Source organism: Aedes aegypti, chromosome 1 (genome assembly GCF_002204515.2).
Source record: "Aedes aegypti strain LVP_AGWG chromosome 1, AaegL5.0 Primary Assembly, whole genome shotgun sequence".
NCBI lineage: Eukaryota > Metazoa > Arthropoda > Insecta > Diptera > Culicidae > Aedes > Aedes aegypti.
Window position 1 is genome coordinate 208,997,683 of NC_035107.1, and position 6,348 is coordinate 209,004,030.

A 6,348-nucleotide genomic window follows, 5' to 3' on the forward strand; every position below is an offset into this window, starting at 1 on the left:
AGTCATGGATCCTTACAGTAGTAGTAGGTCCATCTACGTAGATTGGGATGTAATACTTCAAACCCTCGCGAATGAAGCAGTGTTGGAGATGATGTTCTTTTTGCAGTCGCGGGGCACACCGGCATTATTCATCTCGATGAAAACGCAACTTTTGAGGGTGTGTAGTTGTATATTCCGCACATCCACCATGTCGAGTTTAACAAACTTTTGGAGAAATTCTTCCACTTGTTCGATTGCGGGCCTTTTCGGTAGGACACTGAAGTCCACGACGAGCGTGTTTTTTCTGTGTGAATGCATTTTGCATTGAATGCAAAAGTTTCACAACAGAAAAAAAGGAAAAAAAACTGACTGAACTAAGTGTGCACGAGCTTGGCATCTAAGTCCGAAAGAGACATGGATTTGCGAAAAGAGATGTGTTCATAGTTAGTACTCGGATTCAGTTTGGCTTTCTATTCCGCAGAATGATAAGGTGTTCTGTAGCTTAGTTGGTTAAAGCGCCGGTCTAGCATACACGGAGTCGTGAGTTCGAGTCTCACTAGAACGCGTATTTTTTCGCAAATTCATGTCTCAATTTGTCAAACAAACACACTGGGCCGTATGAATAAAATGTAGTAAAGTTGAGTTTACTACATTCTCGGTAGTAAACGCTATATGTGGAACACGAGTGGAACATGTTTGTGTCATTTTCCTTTCTACACCTTTCGAACATACTACAAACAACGCATTGCTATGAATAAAGGTAGCATTTACTACAAAGCTACTGGTAGTTAGCTTCAGAGGTTGCTACCCATGCTTTGAGATTGCGGAATTGAATGGAATAATTTACTTTTGAGTAAAAATCATAGGAAACGATATGAGTTTTGATATTTCGGAAGGTATTTTGAGTTTTGCTTAGGAATTCTGAGGTTACGAAAACATTCGCCCCGCCAATGCTGAGATTCCGGTAAGATTACCGGCAGTAGCAATTTGTAATATCCGTGTGAATTCTGGCATTACGATAATTATGTTATTTTCTAGGAATTTTAGGATGTCGGTAGGAATTCAGATATTTATAATGTAATTTGGAATTTTACTTGTAAACTCTGACATCTCAGATTTCCTTTTGAATTCTGGAATTCCTGTAGGAACTTTGGGATTCCGATATGGATGTCGGATTTTTTATGATAATTCTGGAAGTTTAAATACCATTCTAGGAATATTGCGGAAATATTAGGAATCTGGTAAAAACTCTAGAATTGGGGTGGGAATGGGATTCCGAATATTAATCTCTTGGAACTCTGTGGGTATCTTTGAGACGGTATTTCTGTAAGAATCTATGAGATTGCGGTGGGATTCCTGCGAATTATTGTGTGAATATTTGTAATTCTGAAAATCAATCTTCGTAATTATTGTAAAAACCTTTTAGATTCCAATGATCTCCAGTTCCTTTGGAATTTCAAAGCAAAGCTTTAATATAAACGATTTGAATGTCGGTAAATATTTTATAGATTTCAATGGGATTTTTTGTGAAATCGACAAGAATTTTGGTAATTTCAAAGGGAACCCTGGTGTTAAAGGGGAGATCCTCATTGAATTCTAACGACTACCAATGGAATCACTACAATTCCCATAAAAATCTCGACATTCTAAGTTCTAGACATTCCAAGGATACTATCAGAAACCCCACCAAAATAACGAGAATATCGCAGAAACACTTAGAACTTCCGGAATTCAACATGCTGTTAAGAAAACACACGGGGAGCATCAAAATTCTACCGCAATTTCACCAGAATCTCAGTACTGGTGCTAGAAAATATGTGGTTCCAAATTTGATAGCTGTAATCTCAAGATCTCTTCATAGATGTTAAGCTAGTATTTAAAAAATCATCAATCACTGGCGTTGGCGAAGGCCGAAAACCACCCAGAAAATTCTTTGATGTACCATCATCATAAAATCATAGACATAAAGAGAATACCAGACTAATTGCAAAATTACACTACAAATTTTGTCAAATAACAGCACATTCATGATTTGTGCAAATTGTCGCGTAATCGATTAGATTCCATGCATTTTCTTCATATGCATGATTGTATTAATTTTAGGCGTCACTCTGAATAGATTGTTCTTTACGTGCAGAATCACTCTGCACTCTGAATGGAAATTTCTTAACGTGCAGCTTCAGTCACTGCTCATGTTCGAAAGTAGTAAGTACTACATGTTCGAAAAGTTTTTTATTCATACCAAAAGTGTAGTAAACTTTGTGGATTTTGTTTTTGAGTAGATGCTACATGTAGTAAAGTTCAAAGTTTTTTATTCATATCACCCACTGTGTCTTCTGATAACAAGTTCCCAAAACTAGATTACGTCTTTCTTCTCTATACAGGAGTTGAACTGGAATTTAAATACCAAGAGCTTTGCGTTTTTCAATATTTCCAATTTTACGGATGTTCCGGGTTAGTTCCGGAACCATGAAATGGCCATAATGGTCAAACATTCATATCACTAAATCCGCCATGCAAGAATATTGTCGTGTGCTGTTCCGCAGCAAAACGAAATCATGACAGTTTATATTGTCGCACCGCCACCAAACCGGATCGCGCCAGCTAGACTCGCGACGCGCCTCAACTCGCCACATTTTGAAATCAGTTTTTTAGTGTGGTGCTGCATTCTTACCATTTTTATGAACACAGCGCACTATTCACATATTAGCTGCAACGCACGGGGCCCAAGAAAACAATAATTATAAATAAATGTTGGTCTTGATTTCCATCGGATACATAATATTAGTTCTTGCCGTAAGGAACTCAGGATGGTTCCAGGGCTCTATGTGGCCAGGGTGAAGTCTCCGGTCGATGGGACCGCCACCAATCGATTCAGCAGCCTTTTTCCGATCTAGAATGGTCAAAATCATTTCATGAAACCATAACCCAGCTGAGATATTGCATTTAGTCGCGTTTTGGAGCCCGATTTTCTCACTGTGCGTTGGCATGAAATATTTTAAACGTTTAACGAAATTCCTTGATTAGCACCTCAATCGAAAGATAAGTCATCAAAGGTTCATGACGTTTACTTACTGAATCCCACATACAATCAACTTTCGCTCGTTGCACTAAACCTATAGCCAACCTAGTTGTAAGTGTTTGGTTTGTTGATTGATAATATTGAAGGGATTTTGTATTTTGTTTGTCCGTTGAAATATATGACAGGAAATGTTTGTAATAGTTGTGTAGGTTTTTTTCCCAGTAGCACTAGGCATACAGCTAGGGCAAACATATGTCAGCTGATCGTAACCATTCAGGCTACCACCCACCGAGCTCCCAAAACCCACCACCAGATGTCTGGTAGCATAGCGTTCGGGCGGCCATGAGGGGTGGCGAAATAGGGGCCATCGTAGATATCCCGAACGAAAAAGGGTAATGACCGACGACCTAGGTCAAGAACCTCTTGGGAAAAATGCAGATGACTGGTCGTTCACTTGCCCGGATACAGCTGAAGAGAATAGTCGAAAAGCTACAGTTTGGATATTGTTTGGATAAAGTTAAACGAAAGATTTTGTGAGAAAGTAGTGAGTGGAGAGTGGACACCAGGACCCCGTAGTTTTTTGGTATAGAAACCACATAATTTCTATTACCGCCCTACGCCATTCTAGAGTTATATTCCGGGTTGATTCCGGCTCCGTCGTTAGCCGAAGACCGATCCGTCAACATATCGGTAGCCTAGGATGCGTAGAGGGTCCCAGGAGGCTGCAGCCGAAGTTCCCCAAGCCAACCCGAGGAGAGCGTGGTCAGACGTGGCCGAAGGATACCTGTGTGGTAGGAGAACGCCGGCGGCCTATACCAGGCCGAGAGGAAGGAGGGAGGAGTGGATAGGTGGTAGCCGGAAGAAGAAGGGGCCCCAAAAAGGGTCAGATTAGTCTGTAAGAAAGTGGGAAGAAGTGAATAGAGAGAGTAGGTAATAGCCCAAATAACTGATAGAGTGAAGACAATAAAGTAGGAGTTTTGAACAGTGAAGTGCTGTGGGTTTTCCTGTATTTCTAGTGCGATGATTCCCTGTCCGCGGTAAGCTTAGGTGAGCGTGCCGACCCTGAGGCAGTTGAGTCGGAGAGTCTCTAAGACGCTCCCGATTGGCTGATCGAAACTTACATAGTGAAAGACTTTCACTAATCGGGCTGAGTTTTGAGCTGTCAAATCATCTAGAACAATAGAACATCAGAGCTACCAACATTGACAAAATTCGTGTTACGTTAGAAAGTGACGCTTGTCTTCGTTTTAGAAAGGCTATAGCCCACCTAACGGGAGCCCGATTAAAACGAAGTGCAATTAAACATAGTGCAACGAACGAAATTCGACCGTATTTGTCCAAAGAGACCCCCCAGTTTGTCTTGATTTGCTCAAATCAAATTGACCCGACGGTCAGAAGACCGAGAGAACATGCCGTCTCCAAGAAGAAGAAGAGGAAGCAGTCCACTGGAGAATGAGATAGTTGTGGCCACTATCGCAGCCCTAAACGAACGGAACGGGTCCTCCCTGCAGGTGATCGAGAAATACATCGGCGGAAACTACAACTGCGATGTCGGCAAGATTGCAAGATTGGCAAGAGTGAAGTGAAATCCCGGGAAACTGTGGCTGGCATCCGAGAAGGAGGGGAAAAAGAAGGCAGTTCCTAAGCAAAACTCCACCAAGTTTCAAAGACTGCCGCGATGAAGAAGACCCCGAAGAAGCCGCTACCGCAAACCTCATCGGGCGCGGTAGATTTCAACCTGTGCGCCGTCAAAATGTGTCCATGTTACTCGAATTCAACAATTCAATCGGCCCTTTTCAGAGCCAAAAATGTGTTCTAAAGAGTTATTTGTGCAGGTAGCTGGATCTAGGATCTCTGTGATTTCCCGGAAAGGTGATCGCTTTTTGCTGACGGAAATCTTATGTGGAAATCTGGCAATCGGGTCGACAACCGCAGACGCAATCCGGATCGTTCGCGGGAGGGTGATCGCTTTCTGCTGACGGAAAATCAGGTCGGCAACTGCAGACGCAATCCGGATCGTAAAAATCGAAATGGAGCTGATTAAAAACAACAGAGTTTGATGTTATAAATTGAAAGGATTTCGATCCTGCCGGAACTTACCACAGTACTGAATCAGAGGGCGATGGCCTGGATCACAGATGTAAATGAATCCGGAACCTGGAACCAGCACTAAATAACTTCAAAACCGGGAACTAAAATACTCGGGAGCAGGCATTGCAGAATTCGCTCTCATTTGAGTATGAAGCACGATCAAAGCAAGCAAAGAAAAACATCCCATCTGTTGTGGTCCACGATCGTCATTGTATCGCAAGGTGTAACAAGTCTGATAAATGGAAGCAGCGAGCGAGAGCCCCAAAGAGAGAGCGATGATAAAATCCATTTTTCTCGCTTGTTTACCGTTGGGGATAGGTGTTTTTCTTTACTGGCACGATAAAAAATCCACGAACTTCCAATAGCAATAGTGTCCCCCAGGATTGGAGCATGTTTAGAGGGGTTTTATCATGCACTACTATCCCCCCAATCTGATCAAAGTTGTAGCAGTATACGATAAACAGTCTCTCATAATGTGCAGCATGTTATGATAGTTACAGAGAGCGATTCGTGAGAGATTCTCTCAATTTTCTCAGGATTCAATCCCTGCTCGGGAGCAGTAAACTGAATAAACTGAACTCGAAGCAAAACATATTTTTTCCAATAAGAAAATCTAACTGTCATTCAGAAGCGTGCCCCGCTTAAGTGTCACAATGGTCTAATCCACCGGTGTACTAAATTCACTCGGTCTGAGAATTGTGACACTTGAGCGGGGCACGCTCCCGTATGATCTCCACTTGAATTGGACCCGCTCTAGTGTCAAAATTCTTCGCCGAGTTAATTTGGTACACCAGTGGACAAGACCATTCTCAGTCCGAGTAAATTTAGTACACCGGTGGATTAGACCATTTCCTAATGGTCTTATCCACTGGTGTACTAAACTAACTCGGTCGAAGAATTTTGACACTAGAGCGGGTCCAGATCACGTGGGGATCATACGGGAGCGTGCCCCGCTCAAGTGTCACAATTCTCAGACCTAGTGAATTTAGTACACCGGTGGATTAGACCATAGTCTCATCCACTGGTGTACTAAACTGGCTAGGTCGAAGAATTTTGACACTAGAGCGGGTCCAGCTCACGTGGTGATCATACGGGAGCGTGCCCCGCTCAAGTGTCACAATTCTCAGACCGAGTGAATTTAGTACACCGGTGGATTAGACCATATGTTTACCACATACTTGCTATAATGGTCTTATCCGCTGGTGTACTAAACTGACTCGGTCGAAGAATTTTGACACTAGAGCGGGTCCAGATCA